The following is a 20,300-nucleotide window of genomic DNA, read 5'->3' as shown; positions in this document are numbered from 1 at the left end:
GACGTGGGGCGTTGGTATAGTATACGCTTCAAAAAATAATAATAATAATAATAATAATAATGGCGCGGAGGTATAAAGCCCGCCCCATGCAAGTTTCAAAAGTTTAAAACTTAAAGTAGAGTGGGGCGTTAAGTATATGAACGCCCCATTTCGTGCGTTAAGTTTATGAACGCCCCATCGGGCGTTATCTTTACCAACGCCCCATTCAGGCGAAGTTTATATGCACGCATGTTCGTTGGACGTTAACTATACCAACGCGCGATGAATGACGGAGATTATATCAACGCCCGATGTATAGCGGAGATTATATTAACGCCCTACTATATTTGGATTTGGTCTTGATCTCCGACCAAATTTGGTCTGGATTTTACTCTTTAATCAAATTTTGATCGATGGTCCGTCCCACTACGTCAGCCCATTCGAGTAAAAATTTGGGTTTACTCGTCCATTGCAGTTGCTCTTAGTTAGGCTTCCATACCAAACAACATCATCCCCTCCACAGTGTAGATGAGAAAAACGTCCAGGAAAAAAAAAGAAGAAAAAATCAGCGACCATCAGTTGGTCCAATTGGAATTAAAATTAAAATCAGCGTATCATTATCAATCTAATAACATGGGGTCTTCCGCACAATAGGTTATGGGATATGCATCAATTTAACTTGTATAGGACAAATCAGTACATACAATTAGATCAATCGTAGATTTGCTGGCTAGCATATACACAGTCACAAATGATATTGAACGTGTCACGATCAAAATGAAGTGAAAAGACTAAGAAAAATAGGGAAATTGTTGTCAACAAACGGATGCATGTGATAGTGATTATAGGGTAATTAATATAGCATAAATTTAGGGTAATTAATAGCCGAATCATGTGCATCGATTATCAATCAGGAGTGTTAACACAACGTGACTTAACCCTCAAGTTAACTCAACCTGTATATTTGGAAGTCTCTGTATATTAGGGAATTGTGTTTATTTGGGAAAGATAGTATCTTAACCCTCAAGTTAGTTATGCATATATATGCATTGAGTCTCTGTATATTCTGAATATATTGAAATCAATTGAAACTGTCTTGTTTAACCTCGTCACCTTGTCTCTCTTCTCTTTAATTAAAACCTAGTAGTTAACCCTTTAACCTAGGAGTTCTATCTTGGCATCAGTAGGTTAGTCGATCCTATTTTAGTCATGACAGAATCATCAACCACATCTTCTACAGCCTCTTCTACAGTTTCTGCTATAATCAACTCTACCTTGTCTTCCCTGCAGTCCTCTACGATGTCTTCCTTTCAGTTCTCTCAGCCACATCACATGATCACCGTAAAGCTAGACGACACCAATTACTCCCTGTGGCGTGCTCAATTTCTTCCTTACCTTCAGGGACATGACTTGGATGGTTATGTCACTGGTGCAACCCCATGCCCTACAGAAACTCTTACTGCTGATCTCCCAAATCCTGCCTATCTTTCCTGGAGAAAACAGGATAAACTCTTAGTTAGTTGGCTGTTTTCTTCTCTTACCCCGACTACTTTTCGTCATGTCCATCGATTAACAACGTCTAAAGAAATCTGGTCATCTCTGGAATCTCTTTATGGCTCTAAATCTGATGCTCAAGTTCATCATCTTCACTGTGAACTGCGAGCATTACGTAAAGGTTCTCAAACTATGCGTCAGTACATAGACCGTGCTTGTGATCTTGTGGATAGCTTGGCAGCAGCAGATACCATTGTCACAAACAAAGAGTTTCGTCATTGTCTCTTAGCTGGCTTGGACAGTACCTATGATGCTATTGTCACATCATTAACCACCACGATGAGTTCGTTGTCTGTTGAAGATTTTCTCACTTTTCTCCTGACATTTGAACTACGTATTGATCAACAGACAAAGCTTTCCAACTCTCAACCAGTTGCTAATCTCGCTGCCCAGAATCGACAATCTTCGTATCATTCTTCTTCATCAGCTGGATCATCTTCAGCACCCAACTCTCAGTTCTCTTCCTTTCGCTCTACTGGTAACAACAGAAATCAAAATCACCATGGGCCTGGTTCATCTCAGCCTGCTCGTTTTCAGAATCAACGTGGGCATGCTTCACCTGACAATCAACGTGGGCCTATGACCTCTGATTCTTCTTCTCCTCGTTGTCAACTTTGTGGGAGTAAAAATCATGAAGCCCAAGACTGCTGGAATCGTTATGACAAGAGTTTTCGACCACCTAAGCGTCAACCACCATCCTCTGCACCTCGGGCTTATGCTGCTTATGGACCTGGGTTTTCATCATCACCTTCTTGGACGCCTGATAGTGGTGCTACAGATCACATTACCAATGATTTCTCTCGTCTTCAATTTCCTACTGAGTATACTGGCCCTGATCAAATTCAGATGGGTAATGGTTCTTCTGTACCAATCTCTAATGTTGGTTCCTCAATTTTAGGGACTCCCAACCGTAAGTTGCAGCTTCGTAATGTTCTCTTTACACCCAAAATCTCTCATAATCTCTTATCTGTTTCTCGTTTCACTACTGATAACAATGTCTTATTTGAATTTCATCCAAATTTTTGTCTTGTGAAGGATCGATGTACCGGGAAGGTTCTTCTTCGCGACATTAGGAAGGGTGGTCTCTATCAACTTGATGTTTCATCTCCAGTTCCTCAGGCTTACATAGGAGAACGTGCTAGTTTACAAGCCTGGCATGCTAGAATGGGTCATCCAATGATGCGCACAGTTTGCAAAGTTATTTCTCAGTTTTCTCTTCCAGTTTCAAATCAAACTATCAGTTTTTGTTCTTTTTGTCATGAGCATAGAAGTCATAAATTACCTTTTCAATCCAGTACAACAGTTTATTTGAATCCATTAGATTTAATTCTCTCTGATGTATGGGGACCCTCTCATGTTTTATCTACTGAAGGATATAAATATTATATTATGTTCATTGATGCGTATAGTCGTTTTACTTGGATGTTTCCTATGTCTCAAAAATCTGATGTTTTCTCTATATTTTTCTTATTTCAAAAGCATGTTGAAAATCTTTTTGGTCGAAAGATAAAAATATTTCAATATGATAATGCTGCTGAATATCGCAAACTCACTCCACATCTTCAAGAACTTGGAATTTTTCATCGTTTTTCATGTCCACATACTTCTGAACAAAATGGTTTGGTTGAACGTCGTCATCGTCATATTCGTGAAACTGGTCTTACTATTCTTAACATGGCCTCTGTGCCGTCTTCCTATTGGTATGACTCCTTTTACACTGCATGTTATTTGATGAATCGTGTCCCTTCGACTTCTGTTAATAATTCTTCTCCATATGAAGCTCTTTTTGGTATTTCACCTGATTACACTTCTCTTCGTGTATTTGGCTGTCTATGTTATCCTCACTTGCGTCCGTATAGGTCTCATAAGATGGATGCTTTGTCTTCTCCATGTGTTTTTATTGTCTATAGCCCCTCTCATAAGGGTTATAAGTGTCTTCATATTCCTACGGGTCGAATATACATCAGTCGACATGTTGTTTTTGATGAGACTACCTTTCCCTTTGCATCCGCGTCGTCACCTTCGCCGTCGTCGACTCCTTCACAAGTAATTCTTCCCTTGTATGCTCTTCATAATTTTGTGCCGTCGTCAGTGCCTATTAATCATCAGCCGCCAGTCTCCAATCATCAGCCGTCAAATTCTGTTTCCAATCATCAGCCGCCAAACCCTGTCTCCAATCATCAGCCGCCAAACTCTGTCTCCAATCATCAGCCGCCAAACTCTGTCTCCAATCATCAGCCGTCACCTGATGTTACTTCTCAGCCGACAGCATCCTTCTCTAATCACCCGCTGCCGGTTTCTGTCTCTCATTCTCAGCCGTCACCTGCTGTTACTCTTCCGCTGTCGCCAACACCTGATGTTGTCGATTCATTGTCTCCTGTTCCTGATTCGTCCGACTCTCAGTTATTGTTGCCGTCTTCTTCTGCTGCTCAATCTGTAACTTCAACAGATGCTTCCCCTGTTACACACCTGATGACTACAAGAGCTAGAGACGGTATTTTCAAACCAAATTCACGATATGCTCTCATCTGTGATTCCGTTCTTGAACCGTCTTGTATTTCTCAAGCTCATAAGGACCCTGACTGGCGTACATCCTCCGACGATGAGGTCAATGCATTACTTCGAAATGGTACTTGGTCCTTAGTCCCGTATCATCCTTCTATGAATGTTATTGGTTGTAAGTGGGTTTTTCGAATCAAGCGTAATCCAGATGGTACCATTGCACGTCGTAAGTCTCGCCTAGTTGCCAAAGGATACAATCAACAAGAAGGAATTGATTACTCTGAAACGTTTAGTCCGGTTGTTAAACCATGCACTATACGTATTATTCTTACATTGGCTTTATCCTCCAATTGGCCCATTCATCAACTTGATGTGTAGAATGCTTTTCTTCATGGAGAACTTCAAGAGGAAGTCTATATGAAACAACCTCCAGGTTATGTTGATTCTCGTTTTTCTACACATGTTTGCAAATTACATCGTTCTCTTTATGGACTTAAACAGGCTCCTCGTGCGTGGTATCACAGACTTAGCAATTTTTTGTTGCAAATTGGTTTTGTCACTTCCAAGTGTGATTCGTCCTTGTTTATTCATACTGGGACTCATGGTGTGATCTATTTTTTGGTGTATGTGGATGATATCATTGTCACTGGCTCTAGTACTACAGGTATTTCCTCTATTCTCTCTCGTTTGCAGCAAGAATTTGCAATTAAAGATCTTGGTCAATTATCCTATTTTCTTGGTATTGAGGCAATTCGTACTTCTTCGGGGCTCTTTCTCTCGCAACATCGTTATGCTCAAGATCTTCTTATTCGAGTAAAAATGGATGGCGTTAAACCAATTACTACTCCGCTAAGCACTTCTGGTGATGTTTCCTCTGATCGTAGCACTTTATTAACAGATGCTACTGAATATCGTAGCATTGTTGGAGCTTTGCAATATTTAACTTTTACTCGTCCGGATCTTGCGTTTGCTGTCAATAAGGTTTGTCAATTTATGCATGCTCCTACAGAGTTTCACTGGGTATTAGTTAAACGTATTCTTCGTTACCTCAAGCATACAAGTACGTTTGGTATACTCCTTAAGCCATCCCCTTCTCTACAATTATCTTTCAGTGCATATACTGATTCTGATTGGGCTGGTTCTCTTGATGATCGTCGTTCTACAAGTGGATATTGTGTTTATTTGGGTGGTAACATTATTTCTTGGAGTGCTCGTAAACAAAAGACTGTTTCTCGTTCTAGTACTGAAGCTGAATATCGAGGACTTGCTATTGCTACTGCCGAAATTATGTGGATTCAGTCGCTTATTTCTGAGCTTCGTATATCCACACGCTCTCCTCCCATATTATGGTGTGATAATCTTGGTGCAACTTATCTCACAGTTAATCCTATATTTCATGCTCGGACGAAACATATAGAAATTGATTATCACTTTGTTCGTGATCAAGTAGCTTCCAAGCTTCTTGATGTCCGTTTTATATCCTCTAAAGATCAAATTGCGGACATATTCACCAAACCACTTTCTAGTGATCGGTTTTCTCTGTTAAGGTTCAAGCTTACGGTTCAAGATAACCCGTTACGCTTGCGGGAGGGTGTTAACACAACGTGACTTAACCCTCAAGTTAACTCAACCTGTATATTTGGAAGTCTCTGTATATTAGGGAATTGTGTTTATTTGGGAAAGATAGTATCTTAACCCTCAAGTTAGTTATGCATATATATGCATTGAGTCTCTGTATATTCTGAATATATTGAAATCAATTGAAACTGTCTTGTTTAACCTCGTCACCTTGTCTCTCTTCTCTTTAGTTAAAACCTAGTAGTTAACCCTTTAACCTAGGAGTTCTATCTAGGAGAACCAAGATATGCATAGGTATATCCGTGTGTACATGGTGTAATTGAGACAACAAAAAGTAGCAGACAACTACACGTAGGGACATGTGACACAGAAAAGGGTTATGATTAAAAACGAAAAATGGGAGTATCAAAATCACGCTGTGATGAAGCTTCCCAAGACGCATTCAGCGATTCATTCAGAACCCAGGAAAATGAAAATCTCTCAAACGTACCGTACGTAATTCCTGATTGGTTAGTTAGTACATACACAATTCCAAAATCAAAATAATAGGATCAAACAAATTCCTGATTGCAAACGATTAATCAAAATAATCCCTAATTCCAATATACTCAACGTATGTGCCAAAATCAAAAACAGGGAAGGAAAAAAGAATCCAACTTAACTTATTTGATTTCAGCGTTGATGGAAATCATCCGTGTAGAAAAAAATCAATCAATCACATATAGCTCAGTTGTACAGCTTCGTGCATGATAACGTGTTTGAGGAGAATTAGAGGTAAAACATGGAGAGATAAGAGGAAGAAGAAGAAAAATCTTATTAGGAGATTATAATAGAACCATTACACAGTTTCCTTTATATACAATTCTAGGAATCTATATGAACCGCACATCCATGGGCCGTAGGCCCTGTAACAGAAGCTTTTTTTTTCCTCTTTTAAAGTGTTACTAAAAATGGTAAAACATGGTAGTAAATGAATTTAATTGAATGGAAAATTTAAGGAGAGAATTCAACAATTTCCCAACGGGAACAATTACGTTTTGGGAGTTTTAGTTACAATCAATAGTATAATGAATTATTTGATCAGTTACTATTAATGGTGAAGTGCCTTAAACTGGCCAATTATAAAGGCAACTGTGTGAAATTCTTTCGCATGTATCTTCTCTTTTTCAAAACTCAAAACGATGCGTTCCTTCAAAAAAAAAAAAAAAACCAATCGATACGTCTCGTTTTTTTTCCTCTTTGTATTTCATTCCATGACTCTAAATATGAGGCATGACATGACATCTGATGTGACGCTTCATATTCCAAGTATTTCTTAATATGAACGGCCTTACGCCAAAAGGGATTGGAAGATTGTGTATTATATAAGAATAAGAAAGAATTGATATATGCATTTTCGACTTAGTTCATCTTTTTATAATTGTGAAAAACTAAATTACTAACATGAGAAAGTTTTGCTTCTTTTTCTTTTTAGGTTTTTGACACTATTACTAATGTTGGTCTTAGATTCCCCTTTTAACTATCAATAAACATCTAGTATATATAACATATGAAATGTCTTACACAATATAAGTTACATAAAAGTTCATGTTTCTCATATGTTATTCATGTGATATTTTTGTATGTTTAAAAGTTCAAAATATATGTGATTCATGTGATACTTTTTGCAGTTCAAAATTTAAAATACTACATATATCTTTTAATTTTATTTGAATAAACTTTTGATTTTATTCCTTGAAATCACGATTTAGCTTTTATTGTTATAAATAGATTGGAATTTCTGGAATTTTTATCTATATCGTTTTCTCATTATGGGATGTTAGTCTTAAGAAGTTTGGCAGATTGGGATTTTCCACTAAGAAAGTTGGTACAATACTTTCAGTCACAGACGTCGCTCTGATTCTCTCTCAACAAATATCGAAGCTAACAAGTTATCCATTCACATCCAAGCTTTCTGGCGTGAGCCTTTCTTTAGTCTTAAATTGTGCATATGTACTGAAAAACACATTTTTTTGTAAGTATAAACAGATACAAACAGAACTTCCGGTTTGCTCACTTTAGATATCTGCTTCAGTTTCCCTTGAAACCTATAAATGTCTTCTCAATCAGAATGCAATTCTCACTGGATTGTTCCTCGTCCAAAACAAAGTCGTGGTAAGTCTTCATCAACTATCCTTCACTTTTTCGAGTTATCTAGCAATATATTACATAATTTAACAAAAGCTAACAAATAGCCTCAGCATCGAAGAGGAGCTGCAAATGGTATTGCAACAACTTCAATGTCTTTACTCAAAGCATTTGGTCCATCCAGAAGTGGCGCTATGTCAGTGTCCATTTCTATGGTGATTTCAATTTCACTTATAAAAAATCACCATGTTGTCATGGGTAAGCTACTTAATGATCATATGAAATAACTTTTGACATGATACATCTGAACCTGGTGATGAAATAAATCTGATTCTTTTTCATATTAGAAATAAATAATTACGAAACAGAAAAAAAAATATCATCTAGACTTATTACTCGTCCTTAAAACATCAATAGCCAAGCCTTAACTCATCGTTATCTTCTTGGAAAATAAGACCATGAAACTAAACACGGGTGTTTCCAATTATGTATATATTCTAGGATGCTCGTAATTACAAGATTCAAACAAATTACACAATTATGCCTAAGCATCACGACCAAGACTACATATATTGAAATCAAAATAACACATGAATGATTTTTCTACAATAAAACCAACATAAACAAAAACATACACTGATTTTTCTGCAATAAAACCAACACAAACAAAAACATATAATAAGTAAGAAGAGAGACTAGTTCTCATGATATATTGATACCTTGAAAACAGAATTCCGTGCTAAACATTTAAACTAGTGACTGGCAACTGGAAAACAAGACCCCAATCGCCGCCTTCTCCGATGTGTTGTTCACTTTGCTTGGCTGGGTTGTTTATCTTGTGAAGCACTGCTGCTGTAAGAAAAAGAAGAACAGGAAGAAGAAGAAGACGGAGAAAAACAGCAATGTCGGAGCAACCGAATATAATGTTAATGTGTCGGACTCAAAGGTTGGGAAGGGATTCAGATGCCATGCTTGAAAATTGAAATATATATACATGAAACAGCAGTATCTCGCTTCTCTTGAGATACATACATGATTGTTATGATTAAATTTATTTGGGTTTTATATGGTAGGGATATTTCAATTGAAGATCATCAGGGGATATCAGAAGATCATAGTATATATCATAGGTTTTATATGATGTATGACTCTTCTTATTGGAATAATATATATATAATTTAAGGAAATCTAGTCTTTGATGTTGTAATTTCATAACGATATCAGAAGATCATTGAGGAATTCTCTAAAATTTAAGTTTTTAAGATCATGGTTTTTTACTGTAGGAGTGTAGAAGAATTTTATGTGATGTATGACTCTTCAAATGAAAACACGAAATAACTTACCATGCTGCGTTAACTCTAGGTTGTGAAGCATTAGCGTCCTGTGCAACTACCAGTAAAGTTATGTCGTTATTTGACCCATAACCGAGTTTGCGCCTGACCCATCTACAAAAACTTCTAATCACTCCTACACAGCTTTTAATAGAAATGATCGTGGATGTTAGCTTCCCTAGAAATTTGAACACCACGTCCATAGCTGGGGATGGATACATCATGGATCACTGCTGGGGCCATAATAATAGTTTTCATTATGGTTATCAAAGTGGTATTATGTATAATTTTCATGATAAAAATATGCCTGGCTTGGAGGTAGATAATTTTTTAAAAGGTGTGTCGGGTTTGCAGAGTAGGAATAGTTTTTAAAGAGAGTAAGGTTTTTTGTGGAATGGTTTTCAAACTGTCTTACAGTGCAAGAATCAAACTGATGGTGAGAAAACTCCCGACTAGCGGTTTTCTTTGGGTAATCCAGGTCTAGCGGGTTATAGAATAATAATGCAAGATTGCAACATGTTAGGTAGCCTGCTCAGTCTCTTGGAGTAGAGAATTCTGTTAACCGAGTTTGAGGGTGCAATTCACGCTTTTAGTTTCCTTTAGTTAGAGGATTTACTATAATATAGATCGAATGTGATTCTATACATATCTTCTTAGCTCTTTCAAATATTTTTTTAGTTCCTTAGAGACTCCTGATTCATTGGGAGAATTGTTTAAGATTTTGATCTATGATAAGTTGCAGATTCTGATCAAACATTCAATATAGCTTAAATATATCGTTAGTTACCAGCGAATAGACATAAGCCTCAAAATATTAGTTAATATAACCGTTATTGACTTATATCAATAAGGACGCACTAAATTAAAAAATGAAATAAAACTTGACTTTTCAATCAAATGTTCCACGGGTATACAAATATGTTAAACATTTGGTTCTTATATGAGTTAGCAAGAGATGCATCTCTTAAGAATCTATAAAACAGTTCAAGTATACTAGACAAAATATGGATTTCTTATGTCTTCTCTCTTATCAAACTTTGTTAATGAAACGAGTTGTAGTATCCGAAGAGTTTAAGGGCGATTCGTCGATTTTGTTGGTCGTCAATCACATAAGCCTTGTTGTGTCTTGGAAAGCGGTTTGCATTTAGTCCCTATAGTAACTCTAATCGAGTGAAAGAAAATAACACTTTTAAAAAAGGAGTCTCTAGGCGCCTCAAGCCTAATTGTTCTTATTATATACCCTAGATTTCCAATACTTTTAAAGAGTTATTTTTTCAATAGAATTTGAAAATATTACGGATTTTGTTGAGTCTATTACAAAAAGGAAGAAGACGTTATGTCGACAAATAAACAAGAAAGAAGGCAAGAAGAAAATAAATTTATTTTTAGTTATAACCAGCATCTTAACATCCCAAAGTTAGTTTCTATGCTAAAACTAACATCAATCAGATAAGTGTATATATATATTTTTTCCTTTTATTGCATAAGCATATCGCAAATTTAGGGAATATATCATATTGATTTCTCGTAGTGAGTACACGATTTATAATTGCTTATATCTTGACCAATGTACACTTGGTTTGCATATTAGATGTTTGAATAAATTTCTACCTCATTAATCAGCTATTGCAGCCAAAATGTAGAATATATATGAACATGGACTGGTGGAATAACATGAAGATATGAATTAGACAACATGTTTGTGCATGTAACCATCAATTATGATACAATAATCAATAAATAATGAGATTGTTTGTACTCTGCAAATAATCAAGAGACTCAAACTAGGAGATTTGATAGTTAGTTACGGACCTACGTGCATTTTGCTGATATATAATATTTTTAATATTTGTATTCGAAATGGGAAGTCATACTGATTGGTGTTTATAAAATAGAATCTACTGTGATAATCTATTTTTTTGGTAATGGTTAGAGATAATGAAACTCTATAATTATATAACAAAATGAGGGTATCATAGAATTCCTGAAGTATTATATTTGCATGGTTATTGCTTTTACAGTATCTCTTATTCCAATGTTATAAGTTTGTTGAAAGTAAAATTGAAGGAATCCATTCTATTGATTCTTGGAAAACTAGTGATATCTTGCTGGCCACTAAAGTAATTGGTCACTCTAAAACTGACGACAATAAAACATAAATTTGTTTTGAATGTTACAAATAGAAGTATCCATTTTTGAAGGATTGTTAGAAGAGAGATTAACATGTCTTTCCTGAAAATAATTACATGGTTATTAAATACAATTAATGGATACTAAACTCATTAGCCAGTTCATGGTTTTACAGTTGCATGCATTTTTTCAGAGTGTGATGCATGCTTGGTTTCCTTGAAAATAAAAATGAAAGTTGTGGTTAAATGGTGCACTCAAAGAACTATTAGATCCACGAATGAGATGTATGGACCAACAAAGGTTGGAGACACAAAACAAATAATTGAACCATCACATGTTCGTACTTCTCATTTAATTTGGTTAAGAGATATCTTGATGATCTACGAATAAAAACTAAAATTATGAATCAGATCATAGTTGTCTGATGTATCACTAGATTTTGAATCTAATTAAATAATGACAAATGAGTCTATTTAGCAACATTAATGATAGACTTATCGACTTGGCGGCCCGCCACCCACTGGGATTAGCAGGGGTCTGTTTTTATTTAATGAGTCTCAAAAATTTGATAGTCAGGAGATTTCTTCTCAATAAGTTTAGCATTTCTAATTAAGAGCACCTTCAACAACGGGTGTAAAAAATCCTACGTGGATGTCTTTGTTAGAGCACTTGATAAGTACGTAAGTAATACATTTTATACCCATATTTATATTAGATAGGACTCAATATTTGACTAATAATGCTATTTTAGTGCTTTTGTAGAAAGTACAGGAAAATTAGACCATCCGAAGAATAAACTGATAAAGTTGGAGCTAAAATGGAGTTTGTGACTACACTGGTATTGGCATCCCTGCGAACTATCAAGTTGCTGCACTCACTTAGTTCACGTACAGTCCAGAGTAGTGGGGACGAGAGCAGCCTTCACTTGTTTAACACAAGCACGGCACACTAATGGCTAAGATGAAAAGGGGGACGTGGCTTATTCTGTGGTATTTTCTACCACATCTCTTTTTGGTCGAAACAGAAGAAGAAATTTGCATTTCTCAAGCAAGCAGCTGCCGAACAGATTGGTTTTCTGTGCATACAACAACATCAATGAGATCTTGGATCTGAATGGAGTCGGGTCTGGAAGGGTATGCTGTGCCCGGATTTGGCAGATGGAGGCTATATGTGAATGAAGAGATGATTGTGTTGGGTCAGACTTAGCAGCAGCAAAACAAGGTGATGATTGGCGTTGGTCGATGGCTGGCTCAGTTTGGTTGGTTCGAGAAGATGCTGTTTCGGAACAGGAAGTGGTGTTTCATTTGCAGCAGGCAGTGAACGTACAGAGAAGGTATATACGTACGCTGAGAAGATGGGTTTGCATGGGATTCATTGGTTGAGTCTCTGCTGGTGACGACGAGATGCCTGCGAAGTAGAGAAGCAGTGGTGTTTACGGCAACAGATGAAGGGATCGTGTTTGCATGAATGGAGCAGTCGAACTGGTGTTGCTGTCATTGACTCATGACTGTAAACGACAGATTGGAAGTTCTGTAGAAGATTTAAAACGAAGAACAGTGGCTGAATAGGCAGTGTTTCGGGCATGAATGACAGTAGTGGATTTGCAGAGGAGTATGGGGATGGAATCGAGCTTCAAATCTTATTGGTGGTGGATCGAATCTGCTGGGAAAATAATGGCAGTGCTGGTATTAAATGATGGTGAAGATTGATTGCAGCGCCAGCGTGTGGAATTTGGGGTCTCTGACTTTCGACTGTTACTGTGGAGATGTTGGACCTGAGGCTATATGGACCATGATGGACTGGGCTTAGGTAATTATACTAGGTCTTAGTCGGACTTTTTTGCAGCACTAAATATAAAGGAATGAGAAGAAACAAAATAAGGGGAGAGGAAGAGGCTGCGGTGAAAAGGCCGATACAGAGAAGAAGAAAAACGGCCAGAGGGCGCGGAGGAGAGTACTTCTCTGTTAGTGACAGACGAGAGGGAAAAGTGCGGCCGCTTTGGAAGTTTTTAGAGTACAAGAACCAGAGGCGACAAAGTCGATATCGGTTTAATCCTTCCTCTTTTTTTAATCTTTTTATGGCTTTTGAGAAAGCCATGGCTAGCTAGAACCATGTTAGGGTTTAGGTAGAACCCAATTTTATTATGAAAACTCTACATTTATATGCTTAAATAATGGTTTGAATGACTAGTAATTTATCTTCACAAAAGCTTGGTATCTAATTGTTTATGTGATTTTGTCGATTATTTATGCTTTTCAATTGATATTTCGTACTTTGGTTAAATCCCTTGACGTGATATGCTTTAGGATTGACAGGTAATGCTTTAGAATCACTACCCATGAAGCGAAGAAGATTACAGCGGAGAAACAGTATTTGAAAAAGCATGAAATATATTTTTAACGATTAGTAGAGCTTGCATAATTAATTGGTGGAAACCGAAAATCCTAACAACCCATTTTCATTTTATTCATTGTTAGACTTGTTATTATTTCATTTTGTTCCAAATTTCCGAAAACTCTTTAAAACATCATCTTGTTAATTAGTTATTCTTGGTATTAGTTGGTAGAGTATTTCACACTCCTCGTGGGAACGACCTGTACTTGCCATTGTCTACTAGTTAGACGCTGTGCACTTGCAGTATTTTATTGTAGGTTTCCCAACCTACCAGCACTGCTTGGTCGAACTCACATGCGTTGCTATCTCAAGCATGTTTTTCAATGTTAGTGATCAAAACTATAAGTCTTGATTTCTGGTCTACTTATAGCTAAGTCTCGGACTAGGATAGAAAGTGTAGTTGAGCTCAAGACTCCATGGCGATCATCATATAAAGACGAAGAACTACTCAAGGAACTGGTGGAACTTCATCGACTAAAAAGTATGTGGAGACTTGAACTTATCTATCACTCAAAAGTCTATCGACTCTATCTCCTATCTTGAGACAAAAGTCGTTTTGCTATATAGACTTTGATTATACATATTTGCTATTTCGAGCCGAGTTTATCTCGCTTATCTATTTCTCGAAATATGTGTTGGTAAGATTTCGCTTTGGCCAAGTTCATATTTACTAGTGACGAAAGTCATGTTAAGTTTCAATCCCTTGATAATGGCTTTGACGAAAAATGGTTTGTGAACAACAACTATATAAGTCCTCTAAGAATGTTTCAATGATTGAAATGAGAGTTTAGATTATATAACCATTGTTGGATATAAGCATTGTGTGGTAACTCATACATGTATAAGTCCTTATTCCTTGAACCAAAGTATGCGTACTTTGCTGCTCAGAGAAACCGGAACAGAGTCCGCGAACCCAGTCCGCGTACTGTCGGAGGTTCTCTTCCCGAGAAAATCTACTGGAGTTTGTGAACTATTTACAAACTTATTACGGGTACTTAAGTTCACGTACTTAAGTTGGTTATTTTCTAAGAACGATTATTGGTGAACTTAAACTTGTATAAACTAAGGAATGCAAGTTTTCAAACCGTGGCTATAAAGTTCATGAATCGATTCGAGTGAATCATATCGTTTTTGCTTCGATTGTGTCTTGTATACTTCTATGAGATCTAAGCAATTGAACAACTCTGTAACTAGTTCATTTGAGTCATTTGAACTAGTTGTGGTAAAGAAGAATATGGTTGATATGAAAGTGCTCATATGGCTAACCATTTGGTTAACTACTGTTGAACCAACTAGATGTATATGTTTGCGTACGGTTACTGATAGACGCATTTATGTGTCTAATATATCTCATTTGTATATATTGTTAGTGCCCATTTTTATACTTATTATGTTGTTTTATTTATTTATAGGTGTTTTTGGAAAAATAATCTTTTGAGGCGAAATTGGTTTAAAATGCGGCGTTTAGAGATCCGTTGATAGCGCACCGGAAGTACCCCAGAAGTGCACCGGAAACATCCCAGAAATGTCCTGGAAGAACCCAGAAAAATTACTATTTTCATCCAAAATTACTATTTCAGCCCAAATTGCTAAAGGGACACCCAAACTGGATTAGGGGACACCATCTTCAACATTTCAAATATTTGAATTTTGGAGGGAAATGGGTGAATAGTGCTATCAAATTAGAGTTAGGATTTTGGAGGTCTTATAGTGAGACTAAACAACTAAATATCATTGGGTATCTTCCACTGAGCTAAACATAGATAGTGGTATGATCGAATTCAGTTAGAATTGGCTGGATAATCACCAATTGATCAAAACATCAAGAACAATTTTGGCGGGAAACAAAAATTCAAATAATGGTTTTGGCGGGAAAATATATTCTCTCCCTGGCAGATTTTCAAATTGATTTTCGATGGATTTGTGGAGAGACTAAATGGCTGGAATTAATTGGGTCATATCTATTGAGTATAACAAGATTATTCTGAGCGTTGGAATGAGTTAAATTTGGCTAGAATACGCTAACTTTCAATCGAGAGTTAAACAGGGGAGATACGCTCGAGTTCTTTGTGAGAGGAATTTTTGGGAAGTTTTGTGGATTAAATGGGGAAGATATCTGATCTTCTTAAGTGTTTATGCAACTATGGAAGTATTACAGCTCATATGCGCAGGCATAGGGAATGGAGAAGATCATATCTCGGCTGACAGTGAAGAAAATGGAAAAAAAATATTTTCCGAGTAATGGAGGATTATGTGGAGTTATTGCGAGTGATTCGTTACGCCTGTTGGGTATAAAAGGGACCCTTGGGAGCTGATAGAGGGTTATCAAGAGTTTGGGGAAGTTTTGGAGCCGAGACAAGCGAAGGGGAGAAATCTCTCCTGCTGCTGCTGCTGCGCTCGAGGAGGAGGAAGAAGATGAAGAACTGACGCTCCAGAAGCGTCGTTATTCAACAGTACCCGCAGCAGTTCACTTGTGTCGCTGTTTACAGCACTAAGGTTGTATCGTTCTTTACTACACTTTAGTTTTGTTTTATACATCGCAATTGTAACGCTTATAACTGTTGCGAATCTTTCTTTTAGCATTTTCTCATCTTTTAATCAACTTTTTGAGCTATAAAAATGTATTTTGAGAACATGATTAATATGAGTAGCTAAACCCCAATACTGGGATGATGGAGGAAGCCATATTTCACGCATATGATAATTATATTTAATTCTTTTTGACTACTTGCACTTTTTATTAATCGTTTTATGATTTCTCTTAATTGATTGTCATTTCATTTGATGGTTTATGCTTGGTCATAGTGCTTTTGATATGGCATGCTTTCGATTTACAGTTAATCTTCTAAAAATCTACCTTGGCAAGAATGAGAGTCCTTATTATTTGAGCTGTAACTATTTGGAATAAATATATGAATCCTGTGAATGATTAATGGTAGAATCCTGAGTCCCAGTGTCTCTTGATCCTGTGACAAATTTTGTATATATTTTTTTGTTTTAAAAATCTTTTCAAGTCCGAGCAACGAATTCTTATTTACCGCAAAATTAATACTACAAAAGAACAAATGGCGCCGCCGACGCGGACTTGTATATAGATTTATTTTTATTTTTTTTAGTTTTATTTTTATTTATTTTTATTTTTGTTCTTATTTACGTTTTTGGGTTTTTGTCTTTTTCTTTCAAATTTTGGAAGTTGGAGCGAAAGAAAATTTTGCCAAAGTTTTTGGTGAATACTTAAAGACTGGAGTAAAAGGCAAAGCGAAAGGGACGAAAGAAAATGATTTTTTTTATATTGATAAAAAAAAAGAGAGAAAAAAAAAAGAGAGATATTTGTATTTTATTTTTTTATTTTTATTTTTTTAGACATTTTATTTTTCTTAGACTTTATTTTTTCTTTTGCACTTTTTTTTTATGGACTTTGGAATTTAAATTTTGGGACATCATTTTTCATACCCTACGGAAGGGTATTATTAATTAAAAAAAATTTATATATAAACTGTGTGCAGGGAAGGACGACGATTACTATATCGTCTCGGCCCCTCGGGTTCGTACATGACATAGGAGTCGTGGCCCGAGTCGACTTCAACGGTTCATCCCCCGTATGGTACGGGATTTAAGTCCATCGAAACACTCGCGAATCTCCTGTAAGCGAGTTACTGTATTCCTTAAGGTGATTCATTGATTGAGGACGAATTTGGACTGTTTTTAAATTCCTAGTAAAGGGAAAGGCCTGGCCAATACAAGATAAGGGTTCGGATTTCATCACCGCTCCCTTCTTGCCCTCCTTAGGTAAACGAAACCTAACGCGAAGCCAAGCTTAAAATTTGATTAGAACGAGACCGATAAGGTAACGAGCTTAGTAGGAAAGTCGTTCGAAAAATATTGGTTACTCTTTTAGCATACTTCGAAGTTCATGATGGTTTCTGTGAGTTGAATGCGTGACTGCGCCGCCTTGTGATAGCGGTGAGGCCTTGGGTATCATAGCTCCACTGAGCTTCCCTCGCCTCAATTCAACTTACTTTGACTCGGATTGATTCCAGATGGGTTTGCTTAAATTGTAACGAATTCCCTTTCGAAGGATTAGAAGCTGGTCTATAAACAATCTAAGTGGAGCCATCATGCTTGTTGTTTGCTAGATTTTATAGGTTTGATTTGGTCGAGTCAGCCTTGTTTGTGATTGTGTAGAATTCCCTTGCAATTAAGAATGTCGAACTGGTATGATAGAAGCCAATACAATGATTATCGACCTGAATTTGAATATGGACATCATCCTTTCTATGACCATGTTGGGAATAGTGGTTGGGAACGCCATCCTTTTCAAGGTTATGGTTCATACCATAGTGAGCCCAATTACTATCCACACGCGAATTGGTCTTACGAGCAAGAAAATAAGGAACATTATAGTACTAGTTACGTGTTTTTGGAAAATTACTTAAAAACTAGTCCTGATTATGATATTTCTGAACCTGTTCCTTCTCTAGAAGAGACCCAACAACGGATTAAAAGGACGTATAAACGTTTAGTTGCAATGAATAGTTTAAAAGAAGAGTGTACACGGTATTCTGAGATGATAAACGAGAGTGGTGAACGTATAAGTGTTATGCTCAGTGAAATTAAGGCACGTCTAGAGGCAGAAAATGAACAGTTAGCTAATGCTGCTCGAAATGATCTAAATTTCCAAAATAGTGTTTCTAATTCTACCCTTGATATCAATAGTGAATATTTGCCTAATTTAGAGGACGAGGTTAGAATAAAAGACACTACTTATTTAGACAAGGTTCAATCATCTTCGTACTATTATGATGAGGATAGTAGTAATGAAGAATCTGAAATGTGTAGGCATAGTGATCAGGAATATATTAATCCAATTGAGCTTTATAATGATTCTAGTTCAAATCCAAATAATTTTTATGATTATTCACCTATTCAAAAGGACAAGGATTTGATTAGGGATACCACCGTTTTAGACGATGTAGTTTTTCCTTTTGATTACGAAGCCGATAATGCTTTAGAGGAACGAGTTTATTCCGAAAATGTTGTTTTAGAGTCTAGCGACTTAGAAACAATAGTCTTAGACGAAGAAAATGAACTCGTAGAGCTATTAAATATGAGTAAGAATGCTTCGTTTGAGTATAACCTCGAAGGAGCAATTGACTATTTTCAGGATTCCAATGATCTAGAAATTAAGGAAATTGTAGCTAGTCTATCTAGAGATACCCAAAAATCTAAGTTTGGGGGTGATTATCATTTTCCTTGTGCCATACCTTTGGATCTTACAGAGATCCCTCATTTTGGACTTGATATCTCTACCTCGACCATTTTACAGGATTACCTTCATACTCGTTCTCCCGAACCTAATGATGTCCAGGAAGAAGTTCAGTCGTTAGAAACCCATCCTCTGGTTGATGTGGTTTTCCCAGGCTATGATACCCAGATTGACTTTGTTTTCCCACCAAATAGTTTTCTTCCAAATGTGGGAACGTTTATATTTCAAATGTGTCGAATATTAAGTTGTGAGACTAAACCTAAATGCTTTAGGAAATTAGAATCGACACATGTGCTTAAGAGTGACCACTACTCTCATTGTGGTCAATTTTGTAAGTCAAATCTTATTGACTTAGAGGATCCTCAGTTATTTAGGTTATTATTGTGCGCTTCTAAGATCATATTTGAGTTTTTCCAGACTCTAGGACCTAATGATTCAGATCCCACCTATGAAGAAACGCAACCAATGAAAATATTTTATTTAGACCCTTTCTTAGAACCTGAACCTGAACCACAATTAGATATAAATATCTTAATAAGGAAACTAGATAAGGGCATGCTATCCTTGTTCACTTTCTTGGGTTATTGTAGTTTCCTTTGGTCATCTCTTTTTGGTTTTGAAGACCCACAGTTATTTCGGCTGTTACTTTTTGATTCTATGAGGTGACTAATTCCTTCCGATGTCTGGCTGAAGACTTTAAACTTAGCATTTCTTGGGAGGTAACCCAATCTCATGCGATACGGTAATATCTTTCCTTAACTCTTTTGCTTCAAATGGTAACAGTTTTTCCTTGTTCATATGCTTTTAATTTTATCTTTAGAACATTGAGGACAATGTTAGATTTAAGTTTGGGGGTATGGGAGAAACTTTTTAGTTGCACTTTTGAAACTTCTAGCGTCACATGGTATCCGGTTAGCTAAGTTTACATACTGTTTCTCACCGAAAAGATAGAAATTGGAATGCTAGAGATAACAACTTATTGAGACATTAGAGAAAAAGACATTGAGATCCTCGAAATTCAGTAGAGAACTTGTTTCTTTTAGAGGGTAACCGTGATGGACCTAACCATCCATGATGGAAAGGCGAGTAGGTCAGGAGGAAATGCCAGAAAGACAAAGCAACCTCACAATGTAGTCTTAGTTACTGGATTATTACGACTCTCTCTCAGTAGAAACTTATCATCATCAACAAGCGGAGCAACATCAAAATCTATGAAGAAAGTTGAAGACGTTTTAGGTTTAAAAGCAACAATAGAAAAGAATAATTCAAAAATCAAAGTTGAGGTTATAAGAGCAAATGATATAAGTTGTTAGAATCCATAATACCAAGACATCACAAGTTACGAAGATCGAAGTTTTGAAAGTCCTTCTCTCATGGTCATGTAAATTGTTGTCTTGTAATTTTTGTTTCCAAAAAAAAAAAAAAAAAAAAAAAAAATA

The sequence above is a fragment of the Papaver somniferum genome, chromosome 2 (genome assembly GCF_003573695.1).
Source record: "Papaver somniferum cultivar HN1 chromosome 2, ASM357369v1, whole genome shotgun sequence".
Classification (NCBI taxonomy): Eukaryota; Viridiplantae; Streptophyta; class Magnoliopsida; order Ranunculales; family Papaveraceae; genus Papaver; species Papaver somniferum.
The sequence above is the reverse complement of the archived record's forward strand: the minus strand, read 5'-3'. Positions refer to the sequence as shown.